A 13,378-nucleotide genomic window follows, 5' to 3' on the forward strand; every position below is an offset into this window, starting at 1 on the left:
TCACGTGGATACTGCACATACTGTGCATTTTATAGAAAATTTTTTTAGCCTGTATTGTCCATCTTACCACTACTTTGTATAGATAGGTATTGCCTGCACTGTAGCAAAGTAAAATAACCCAAAGGACCTGCCACGCCATGGTCTTTCAGTGTGGGAAAGAAGCAGAGGAGTGCAGGAGCAATTTGCTCCTCCACCCAACGCCACGCTGGGGAACAGCCACGTCAGTCCTGCATGGCCCCGAGACCCAGCTCAGGGCAATGGCAATCCCACCACAGGCAATGGGAAGGGGGAAATCCCTGGCTCTGCTCCAGCTGCCCACACACCAGGACCCACAGCCACTGGTGACTATGCCTGCACGCAGCTCTGCTGCCTTTAATTAAGTGTACATCACAGAAAAACTTCCAACTTAGAATTATTCCGGTACTCATCCACAAGTACTTCAGCTTGAAATACCTGTATATTTAAAACTACTGGACTTGTTTTCCACAAAACTGGCTTCTACTTCCTTCCTTCTTCAACAATGATCACATCATCTACTGAATTTGAAATTCCAGCTTCAATGGTTTTGAGTTTTGTGGCTATGCAAAAAAGAGGAATTCAAAAGGGACGTTTTTGCACTAAGATCCAGAAATCCAACAGACTCGGAATTATTTAAAGAAATATTTGAACAGATACCAGGCAAGAAAAATTTCAGCTTTAAAAAACTAAAGCAAGCTATCAGTTACTGAAGCTCTGAAAGGCGTTAAACCAATAATGGTTTTGTATCAACTCCTGAAAGATTATTCATATATTAAAACAAGAAATAATGGACTTTTCTTGGAAAGTCATGTTACTTTAACACACACATAGGCTTCAGAAATGTAAAAGATCTCTTTAGGTCTGTTTTTGTAGAAGGGATTAACTAAAGATCAGTCGCAAGTTTAAATCTTTATTTTGCTCGTGTTGCACTGAGCTTTCAGCGCCACTGCACCTGAACTATTCAGATTCTTTAGTCTGAAACAAACCCTGGGACTGAGGAGGGAAAGGTGGGTGAGCCCCAGCTCCACTTCCCCTCTGCAGCCACAGTCACCCTGCCAACCCCCAGCAAACCCTGGGAAAGAGCCGATGCCTGGGAGAGTGCCAGTGGGAGCAGTTTGCTTCACAGGATTTAATACGCACATGAGTCCTGCAGAACCACTTTTAAGTGTCTCTGTCCCAGCTGGGGTAGACACACATTGCTTTGGGCTTTTAAGGCTGAAAATAACATGGGTGATTTTGCACGATAATCAGACCATTGCAATATTTCCACCCAAATGGCTTTTGTAGGACCATAATGGAAGGTGTAAGTAAAAGGAAATCTCTGTTACTCATCCCAGACTTTAATCAAATGAGAAGGATAAACTGTGTTTCCTTTGAAAAGCATGTATGTGGTACAGAACGCAGTATCATACCAGAAAGGTCTTAATACAAAATGAAAAACTCAATTCTATTTTCTATAAGTAGGGAAGAAGTAACTTGGGGTTATCCTTTTAGCTTATTCATGCATTATGGACTCAATAGCTTAGTCTTAGTTTTTAATACGTTATTATTAATTAGACATGGCATGGCCAGAGGCAGAAAGCAATTAGAAGAAAAAGCAACAGTCCAAATTCAATGCATCCCAGTCCACAGGACTCTGCTCACTGCCCAGCTGGACCTTTGCTGCCTTTGACTGCCCAGGAGACACTTTTGGTCTCTGGGCTCTCGTGCAAGTGATACAGGAGAAACACGCTCATGCCAACAGTACGGGCATGATGGGGAGGTGGGGAGAGCAGTGGGCCAGATCTCCCCATATGAACCACTGACCACCCTTTGCTCCGCAGCCATGGATGGGTTCGTACCTCACCAGCCAGGCAGGCCTCAAGCACCCCAGCCAGAGCTCCCGCTTGCTGCCCGCGCCTGGCTGGCCGTAACGTGCAACCCTGGGCAGTTTTCACCCACTTTTCTACAAATCACATCTGTGGAATGTATCTGATTTTTAACAAAATGTGACTATTTCACATAGTCACAATACAAAATTTTGGCTACTGTGTTTTACCTCATTAGTGGGACATACAGATTACAAGTTCATTTTGTTAAGATTTTCCAAAGATCAAGCATTTACTGATCAGAGCTTGATGCAAAAAAGGCTGAAATACTACTTTAATGTAATTAAGTTTTATTTCCCTAAAAATCACATTTTCTCCTGCAATAGAATTTATTGCGATTGCAATTTTAAATTAAATGCAATTTGAGTTAAATGAAGCCTGTTTATATATAATGCTTAAGTTTATAAGTAACCAGAAGCGTTCGTAAAGGTCATTGTCTGAAGACAGACCCATCCCAAGTAATTCATGTGCTTAATAAAGGTGTTCACATCACCACCACACTCCCCTACAAGCCCTTGGCAGCAGGGTGACTGAGAACACGAGCTGAGCCAGTCCAAGGGCCATCAAGTACTGCCAACAGTCTCTTGGCATTTAATTGTGTTCTTATGAAAAATATCAATCTGAATAAGTACCTCAATGCATTCTGGAAATGCATTTGTAGAAAACTTACTCCTGGCTAAAAAGGACTTGTCTACCAGAATTCACCATATGAAATTGCTCTTCAGCATTCCTATAAGTTGGATTTTAGTATTAAAATAAAACTATAACAATACCAAACCAAACCCTCACCTATTATCTAAAAAAAGTTATGAAAAATGAAATGTGGAAAAATAAGTACAAAATTAGCACAAAAACTGTGGAAAAACTTGGGCCAGAACCTCATTGGCTGTAAAGCCGGTGTCATGTCTGCCCGTAAGGGACCTGTGACAACAGCTGCTGCCTCCATCCTTCCACACCCGCAGTTTTCACCCGCGCATTCAAAACCCCTTTTATAGGTGACAGACAGATCGCCAGTTATCACATCTCCCAAAGCTAACGCATGAGCTGAGATAACCTTTAAACACTTAAACTGAAAAAAATAAAGAACCCAAGCAGGCTTTTCTCTTCCCTGCTCCAGTATAGCTGGGCACGAGCAGCATCCCAGCTGGATGCACGGAGCAAGTCATGCTGAGCCCCAGCAGCAGCCTGTTTTCAGTGCAGGAGCGGGCCCAGCTTTGCAGCCCACCGTTCCCTAGCGCAGAGAGGGGCCATCCCCAGCCTCAGGACATTGTGTTTGTTGCTGGCTCTGGAAGGGGCCATGGTACAGTTAATACGTATGAAAATACCATGATCTCCACCCTGCAACCTTGAGCTGTGCAGCAGTTACGCAGTTCCCAGCCAGACTGTGGCGTTGAGGACCAGGCAGACAAAGCTTTCAGTTTCACAGGCAAAAAAGCCACAAGAATAATTCCGACACACTTTTTCAAGCTCATCCTGAATTATTTGAGCATGAGTTTATAATCCTATATAAAACACATGATGACGTGCTGCTGAGGGAAGCTTTTATCGACACTTCACATAAACCAGTTGAACAGCCGAGGCTTTCCCATGTGCGATGGCTGGGTGTATCCCACCCTGCTTTGGTGAAGCCCTGTGCCTAATCCCCGCCTGTGCCCGCCAGCCGGTACATCCCCCCATGGGCACCGCACGTCCCCCCATGGGCACGGCACAGCACAGCCCAGGCTGTAGCCAGCCGAGCCCCAGCACAGGGCTGGCAGCACAGCAAGGCAGCATACAAACCCACCTGGGCACAATAAAGGAAGCATCCTCGTTAGGCACTCTGTGCAATTAGCTTGAGTCAGTTAAAAGCACATTTTTGCTTGGCCTTTCTACATCTGTGTTTTCCCCAACGTCTTGACTTCCTGGTTGACTGCTCAAATGCTAAAATTCAGCTCTCCTTCCATAAAGTATTTTAATCTAAAAATAATTTGAACCATGTTTATTTTTAAGAACATTTACCCTCCCAAAAATAATGTTTAAAAGAAAGCAACTTTAAACATTAATACAGAGTAAGTAATTGCTGTTGCTTTTGTTGCAGATAAATCACTTTTAATCTAAATTTTTTTCAAAAAAAAGATCAAAAGTAATATTAATCGTGCTGGCCAGGGAGCAAAAAGACATTCCCAGACATTAACTGCTTTCCAAATATGAAAAACATATTAAATATCTCTCTTAAAACAAGATGTTTTCCTCATGTTTCCTTTGGGGGAAATCTTCTGGGTGCATTCCTCCCCAGGCGAGGCTCGGGCATCACCAGCCAGGCTTGGCCAGGGGGAGCACCCGCTCTGCGCCGGTAGCACCTGACACACCAAACCTGTCCGTATTGAGCCATGGGGATGCCCCTCACCACCAGCCTGGGTGCCCAGCAGGCTCCAGCACCGCAACATCCCTGTCCAGGACAGGGCAGGATGATGGTGCTCCGGTGGCACAGACACATGAGGTGCCCGCACCACCCCGCCTCTACCCTGCCCGTCATGGGCCCTGTGCCAATTAACCACGGCGGCAGGCCTGATTTACACATGAATTATGCACTGGGAGTAATCCCGATTTTGCAAATTGATTTTTCTCAAACTTTTATAAGAAAGCACACACACGGAAACTCCCACCCCATCTAGCTGTCGCCATGGCACACGTGGATCAGACACCACAGACAGATTTTGCTTTTATTTAATTATGACCTGTGACTTCTGTTGCAATAGGATCAGAGGCGGGAGGGAGTGAAATGCACTCAGCAGCATAAGGAAATACAATTAGGCTTGCTCCCAAATAAGATATAGTAAAGCTGTTTTTCCTTCAGCCAGGTCCGCCCAGGCTGGCACAGAAGCCCAGCCTGCACATTCAGTCTTCCTCACTCCCCCCGCGCACACATTAAGAGCGGAAAAACATGAGTCAGTGGAAAGGTGCTGCCTCAGGCACACAACTTACAGTAGCAAGGCAGCATTAAATCCACAATTTGAATTTGTTATTAGGACAAAACGAAGGGGGGGAAATGATGCTCAGTGCTGTGTACTGGCCACAAAGACAAGGCCATCAAAAGCATTACTTCTCCTGGAGGTTTTGTTCCTCTTCCCCTCAAAAGACTTCTTAATGATTTAAAGACACATCAAGAAAATACAGGTGGTTTCTTCCAGTACAGGAATTGGGGAATTGCACCACCAGTCAGGCCTCCTCTACCCCAGGGTGAGGCACACCAGGTGTCCTATGGGTGATGCCACCAGCAGCTGGTCCAGCACACAGCCACCTGGTGCCAGAGGTGTTCAATACCTTCAATACCAATACTGTTCCTTATGAGCAGACATGCATAAAACCACACAGCTCCAGCCTGATGTCTACCGACCTGCAGCCTCTCCGCGGCACGGCACCTCTTCAGCAAGGCTGCTTGTATCCCCAGCTCCTGAAAGATGGAGCTCTAACTAAAAGGAAAGGGATGATTTTTTCCCAGCAATAAAGGCTTCTCACCCCACCATCAGTAAGTCCTTCTCCCCACACATTTACCCCACTCCCCCCCCAGCAGCAGGATGGACCCACAGCCAGAGGAAGGCTGCTGAGCAAAAGCCAAATCTACTGTTGGATTTGGTTTATGTATTTATTTTTAACTGAAGCCAGCCACCCTAATTACTTTTAAAGCATGTGAATTCTGGTCACACGAATTAGAGTTTCCTGTCAAAGTAATTTTCCTGAAAGAGCGGTTTCTCTGGAATAAGCTTCTCATCTGCTAATCCACCAGAGCTGCAGCCACCAGCCTTCCCAAAACAAAAGAATACGGTTTTTCTCTCAGATACATGAGGAAGAATTTTATTAGGCTTTAGTGTACATGTATGATTAGAATAACAGAAAGAATAGTTTATTTGTGAGAGAACTGACAAAAACAATACCCAAGTCCTCAGAGGATAGGATAGATGCCTTTTAGCAAGGAGCATTTAAAAAAACAAACACAAAACAAAAAACAACAAAACCCCACATAGGTCCCTCATTTTTTCAATGTAGTTTCTTCTCTCTACCTCACTAGTATCTTTTTTTTTTTTAACAGCAATAGTATTTGAACTTTTACCAACTCCTAATGAATTAGGATTTTGCATGTTTATCGTCCTTCGTAAGAAAAAATTCCCACATACCCCAGTGACAAACAGCACAAAGCACAACACAAAGTGATAAAACTTGTTGGAAAGTTCATAAATACAGATCTCTAAAGTGTTTTAATGTGAAATATATGATAATTCTCTATTTCCCTGCACTTTGTAAAAGAAAATTAAGAGTGAGCATCACAGGATTTGTAAAATAAAGCTATTCAGTTTCTCACATCAGTATGGTAGCATACTGCATGGTCCAGATGTTACAAATCCTATTAAAGCAGGAATTAGCCATCCCTAACTTACCTGCCAGCTCCCAAGTGCAAAGCTCTACACTTTGGCAACCGCTGATGGCACTTAGGTCACCCACAGAAAAACAGGATACAGAGCATGCTTCAGCTGAGAGGTTTCATGGAGTCAGAGGTGGCAGCAAGTCTCCCTATGCATCCTTCACATGTCCCATCTGGGTTTTGACAGGACCGATAAAATCTGTGAGATGTTTGGGATCACAGCAATAAAACCCGACAACGCCTGTCCTTGACTGCGATTAGAGAGCAGAGTCTTGAGGGTACCAGCCAGCTGTGCCCAATCTGTTGGAATGCATGCCCTTTTTTGAATTATAACACCAAAAAAGGAGCCTACATAAATTATTATTGTTTTCTGATTCACTGTTAGATTAACACTCAAACAGAAGACATACAGCCTCAAGTTATTTTCAAAACATTAGAAGAAGAAACAAATATTTAATATATTGATTTAAACTTCTGTTGGGCAAAAGTAGTTTAGACCATACGCTCAGCTTATTGTTTGTAGGTGTGTCTATGCCACTGCCAATACTGACAACAGACCTGTCACATTCAAGACAGCATACACAATTGATACACTAAAAAAAAACAAACAAAAAGAGAAAATATAAATAAGTGAGGCTTCTCCCCAGCCTTTTTCCCTTTCCTATGAAAGAGACAGTTATCCCTGCTCCAGCAGTACTTAGATAGGCACACGCAGAATGCCTACAGGCTACAGTTTTTCATTTTCCTCTTGGCCGACCTACAACTAAGCTGCCAAAATAAACAAACTTACCCTTCCAGTCAGGCTCAAAATGAACCAGCAAACTGAATTTTTATGTCATAAAAGGAAGCAAAAAAATAAGCAGGAACAGTAAAAATGCTTAAAATATCGACACTTTTTTCCAGGAGAAGGGAAAATAAATTTATGAAGACAAGCTATTAAGCGATGATTTCAGATGATAATTACACAGTCCTCAATGCATCCAACGCAGTATCACAATCACAGTCTTCTTTCTAAAGTCAGTGAAGAGAGAAAGTTTGGCCCCATGACATCAGGGAACAAAAAATAGACTTTTTAGGTCAGAAGAGGAAGAAGCACATATTTTGAAAGCTACCTCATCTAAATCACTCTTTGCAGAGCAAAAACTTCATTAAACTACAAGTTTGAGTGACATTTTTGCTGCCCAGTGAAAGCTCCAGAAGCAACCTGGAGACGAATCCGAAGTCTCCCTGCTGACTCAGAGCTGCAGGGATGCCCCAAGGTCACCTGGGCAGCCAAGAGCCAGCTCGGCTTTAAAGAGCTGGTATTGATATTGTCTGGGGACTCTGAGTTTTCTCCATAGGATCCAGACTACTTTCATTTCTAGACCTAATTTGAACTTTAAATGATTAAATATTTCATTGCGCATTAAAGACCTGAAAGATGAACTTTTCTGAAATGCTGAAAACACAAGAAGCAAAATTAAGATAACACAGATCCAGAGACTGGAACAATCACCTCCTGCAATGCCAGTCAGCACATTTCAGTGTTATCTTGGCACAGTTCTGCCTCTGACAGGCCAGTAACCACAAACAAAGCTAATCCTTGAGATACAGCACGGCATTTGCAGGCTCCCCCAGCCAGGACCAATACAGCAGCTCACCACGTCCTGCATGTACAAAGCCACTCAAGATGTTTCACTGAAGCAGTATGTCATGTACTGACTCATGCAAGAGATTTCTCTGACCACTTGGTTCATTAAAAAAAAAAATGTTCATTTTAATTACATTATGCAAACTAGTTGCTCTTCAGAACTGGAGAGGTGCAGTCACCATTAGGTAACACTCACGCTGACCACCCCAGCAGGAATGTATAGCTCATGGAGTGCAATAGCTCCAGTGGTTTTGGCCATGCAACAGGGGGAGAGCACTGAAGATTATTCCAGTATACATCACACCAGCCCAAAATCCCACACCTGATGGGAGACAACTTTCCATTTCTCCTTGCAGCAAAGAAACTTCCTTCCTTCCCTGGGAAACAGAAGATGCAAACCTCACAAAAGGTATTACTTTCTCATGTTCTTAGGATTAATATGTCAATGTAAATATTCATAGGGGAACGCCACAAAGGAAGCCACTGGTATACATTCAAACTGCTCTGTTCTTTTGATCAGTTATAATGTAAATTCCCAAAGACCAGCAGGATAAAACAAAGAAGTTGTACAAGTAACAGGTACCTGTGCACAGGACACCAGACCTGAAGACTGAAATTCTTTAGTTTCACTTCACTGTAAAAAGTGACACTTGTGCTCCCCAAAGTCCTCTCTGGAAAAAAGCATAGAAAATTCATGTATTTCCAGGTTTGTGACCAACCTTGCAGTGCATGGTAAAGTAAGACGAGTGTGAATGTGCACAACTTGCTTTTTTTTCTGCTCATAAGATTCATTTCACTTAAGTTTATAACAGTCCTTTTTTTCAAGATAAAAACATACAGCAGGCTTCTTACAGAAGCTGTAGTTGTGTCCCCATCCTTCAGTGCGTAATTTTTCTTTACATTTGAGCTATAACAGAGCACACATGCTGCTTCATTTATCTCCACTGTTCTCATTAAACTAATTACTCTGTAAAGCACTTCAAGTACTTTAAAATACCAGGATACATTTTCAGGTTAGCTCAATAAGGCCTAGATACGAGGCACATCTGTGGAATAATTCCTGTATCTTGGAATAAGACTGCAAGTCCCAAATATATCTTGGAGCAGTCCAGCACTATTTTAACTTACCAACACCTAAGGCTCCAGGGAAGTTGTACAAGGCTGAGGAAATTCTCCAGCAGCAGATCACACTGAGCACTTTGCATCAAGAAACCGAGGAAAAGGATCAGGACCAGCAGCCAAGGTCTCAGACAGCCCTTCAGAGGACTTCCAGCAACCCTGCCCCTGTTCTTTCCGATGCAACTCAAGTATGTGATCTTTTTTCCCTGGGGCAGGTTTTGTCATGCTGCTTGCTTACAAACATGGCCCTACTGTATTTTTTTAAATTCTCATTATGAACAGGGAAGGACCAATATGAAAACAGCCCTTGCTTTTTCTCTGCACATCATTTTTGCTTACAGTAATTAAAAGAAGTTTCTATTCTTTTTATCTCTGCAGTGGCAACACATACAGAGAAGTAACAACTGGAGCCTGCTTGCCTCACACACCATAAACAGAAACATTCACTAAGCTCTGACTGTAGAGCCCTTATTACTGATGATAATGTATGAGATGGAAAGAAAACAGATCGGTTTTCAGAGGCCAGAGCCTGCAGTTAAGCGAAGAAGGGTAAAAAAAAAAAATTGGAAAAAAAAAAATCAGATTTTAGCTTGTAAACTGCAATTTTACTGGAATCATTGAAAAAGAACAAGGATTCCATGATGTCACTTTTACAGTCAATGTTCTGACTACAACCACACTTTACTGACCTGCCAGTTTGAAGTACTAGTATACCAATTCACCACTTGGCTGCATAAAACAGTGTAAAAATACCAATTTTAAATAAAAAGCCCATTTTGTGATTCACATATATGAAAGTACAAATCCCAAGTACCTGCTGTGTCAAGTAAAATACATAAAGCATTATCAGGTAAACACACTGGAAAAATATGAGTGCCACATAAAGCAGTCTGGAAGAGTAACTTAAAATGACTGATGTGATGCTTGTATTTTATTTTTTTTTTATGTGCTTTCACCCTTCTTCCACTTACTGCACTCATTTCCCTTTTTAAAAAAAATCCCCCTTTATACACTGCCTTCGTTTGACCCTTTCAGAGGATAACATAGCATTAATAAAATAGGCAAATATACAGACCAAACCAGAGCATGATATATATCACACTCAGTTCCTCCTGAAGGACAAGCTTTGACAGGGAATTTGTGTGGATGGAAAAACCAACTTATCAAATTAATTAGAATTTTGTATGTTCTTTTCCTTGTTATTCTCATAGAAAGAAAAAAAAAAAGAATTATTTCTACAATATATATCTTAAGATAAGACCACTGCAGATCCAACAGAGAACCAGAACGGAGTAAATCTCTGGAACACGCATTTCCAGTATTTCACTATTATTCATACACAGTCTTAAAATAGCTAGTAATTTGGACACAAACAAAATGAAGCATTGTCCACAGAGATTTTTGTATCCAATCCTTGAATAAACCTAGCACATAAAATAATAAAGTATTATATGTATTTTATAACAAATGGCAGATTTACAATCAGCTCTGTTAGGTCCTGTAGAAGCCCAGCGCGAGACCCTGCCCTCAATGCCTGCAATGTTAGTGCAGACCCACAACATGCCAGAGGGATGGAGAACACCACCTGAGGCACCAGGCGAGGCAGGCAGCAAGTCTGTGGCTGACCTCAGAACCACCACAAGACTAGACTCCCTTCTTTATAAAATAAAATAACCCAGCTGAAAACTAGTGGGAAGACATGTAAAGCACGCAGCATCATACACCTGAAACACCTGATGGCAGCGTAAGCTTCGGTCATGCAAAGCAGCCTGCACCGATGCACAAGTTCCTCTTGTCTTACCCTAGTTGCAACATGGTCGTTGCATTACTGTGAGACCAAGGCAAGACACTTTTTTTACTGAAAACAGGCTAATTCATATTGGACACTCAGCTCAAGTTTTCAGTGATGACAGTGCAAATCGCTGAGAAGTTACTCCCCCAAAAGCATGGATCTCCATCTCTGTACATGTACAGATCAAGATTTGAATCCCTTTCTGAAAACAGGTGCTGATCAAAGACATGTGGTTGAGCTCTGTGGTGGTACCACGGCCACAGCTAATGGTTTCTGACACACAGGTCAGGCCAGTCTGGGGGCAGCAAGAGGAAGAAAACTCTGATTGTTACGAACAACTAAGTGCTTCCCTGAAGAACAGAATTTCATCCTGCCCCTAGAGAGACATCTACAAATCTAAGCCACTCAGTTAAATCAGACTTGCCAGAGGTAGTTGCTAATTTTATGTTCCACAGATACTGACCTCCAGCCTGCTAATAAGGGGTGTCGTTTGCAATGTGCTGTGTATTTTCAGATACTAAATTAATGGGATTTGTTTTCACACATAGAGTGCTCAACAGCACTAGATGCGTTGAGTCACACAGTCTAGATAATTTTCAATTTAATCTCATGGAGATTCTGACTGAACCCTGCTTCTGACATTTCCATAATTAGAAGTGTTTGACATTACATTTTAACAGCATTCTTTTTATTTAGCATTTTTGTGTGCAATTAATAACCTAGGCTAAAAATAATATTTATGTGTATATACATTGCACTATGAAAACCAAGATATTTTTAATACAGTATTTCATTTGAATACTTTGAGGTCATGTGGAACATCTATCTCTTTATATGGATAACTAGAAGCAAAGAAGAATCCATCATGATAACATGCAAATAAGTATGGTGCATTCATACGAGACCAAACACTGAAGTAATAAAAAGGAAGGAAAACTACACAGCAGGACAGATATTTCCAGCATTAATGTAGCATTTTCACCTGCTGTGCAGACGCAAATTCTGTGTACATGAATTAACACTTGTTCTTATTTGTTTTCTCACCTTCTTTATAGAGCAGAAGCCCTATGTGCATCTTTACTTTCAACTAATATTAAGAAGCATCCATAGCTGCAAAGATTATTTCCATTTCTACCCACATGTGAAAACCATCGTTGTTATGTACAGTTCCCAGGGGAAAAATTTAAAAAGTTATGCCAAAAAATAAGAAATGTCTGTTTGACTCTCAGCCTTTTATCACTAAAATACCTTTTTAAAAAAAAAATTACATCTTCTGAATGCTCGTTCAAATGCTAATAACAAGGTCTAAATCAATTTAATAACATAACTTCTATACTTGCTGGTCGAGCAAAGCTCATGTCATGGTTTAACCCCAGCCAACTAAGCACCATGCAGCAGCTCGCTCATTCCTCCTCGCTCCCAGTGGGATGGGGAGCAGAATTAAAAAAAAAAGTAAAACTTGTGGGTTGAGATAAGAATGATTTAATAACTAAAGTAAAATAAATTATTATAATAATTATAAAATACTAGTAGAAATTAAAAGGAATTTTAAAAAATGGAAAAAAATTATCCAGGGAGCTCCTGGACTTTATGTAGGTGGAGACTGGTCTCCGATTTCTTATCTTAATGTTTTATATTAACATTCTTTTAAGATCAATACTAGCCTGCAAACAGTCCTGTATGTGCAATTGGGTCATGCATTTATTTTCATCATCGTTCCTCTTGCAAGGTTTAACTAGTTTCTAAAATATATTTATATTTTCATGGTAGCCAGATGTGTTTTAATGTCAAAGCAAACACCACAAAAGGAGATGGTTCCGAGAAAAGAATAAATCATTATCTAAACATAACAATGAAAGGCAGAGTATTGCCAAACTCACGCTTATCACAGCAAACCTGTAACAGACGACTGAACAACAGATCAGTCTATGCTGATGATTCATTGCCCTACTCCGCTTAATTAATGCCACTCAGGCAACAGAAGGGACACAAACCCCGTTCCATCTTCTCCACCATGAAGGTCTCCTTGGGAAAGGCATGACAGAAAAACCAGTGTTCTATCCCCAGATGGCAATGGGAAGCCAGAGCTCAGCCAGTTGCACCCTGCACTGGGATGGTCCTACGCAGAGTATCAGAGCTGCAGCTCCATCAGTGACATTTCTTTATGCACTGGGAGTATGGATCTTGGACACAGCTGAGAACCTGCCAACATTCAAGAAAGCTGTAATAGTTCAGCCATACACCTTGTCCTTAAGCAAATTCACTCCCAAGCAGGATTTTAACTATTGTGTTCAGACCAACACCTCTCTTGTATCTCTTTCCTCTTGCTTTGTCTCCACAGTCCAAACTAAAATCATGGTCCCTTTTTTTCACATGTCTGTCCAACCACAAGACTAAAGACAGTTTTACTGAAGCATACCCTTCAATTTTTGCCTTCAGGCATTCCTTGTTTCTCCTGACTCCTCTTCACAAACAGTGACCACCACGTTTAGACTTATAACTTGGCCATTACCCAAGTCTCATCTTTCTATTTCTTCCATCAAATCTAACTT

General features: G+C 41.5%; 1 protein-coding gene across 1 annotated transcript in view; it reads right to left on the reverse strand.

The window, feature by feature from the left end:
- Window positions 1-8,588, reverse strand: part of ZFHX3 (zinc finger homeobox 3) — a 665,450-nt gene extending 656,862 nt beyond the window's left edge. The window contains exon 1 of the mRNA XM_069793179.1: window positions 8,499-8,588. The gene's annotated coding sequence lies outside the window, so the exon portion shown is untranslated. The remainder of the gene's footprint in view (window positions 1-8,498) is intronic.
- Between the last annotated feature and the right edge of the window lie 4,790 nt (window positions 8,589-13,378).

Source organism: Haliaeetus albicilla, chromosome 10, assembly GCF_947461875.1.
Source record: "Haliaeetus albicilla chromosome 10, bHalAlb1.1, whole genome shotgun sequence".
NCBI lineage: Eukaryota > Metazoa > Chordata > Aves > Accipitriformes > Accipitridae > Haliaeetus > Haliaeetus albicilla.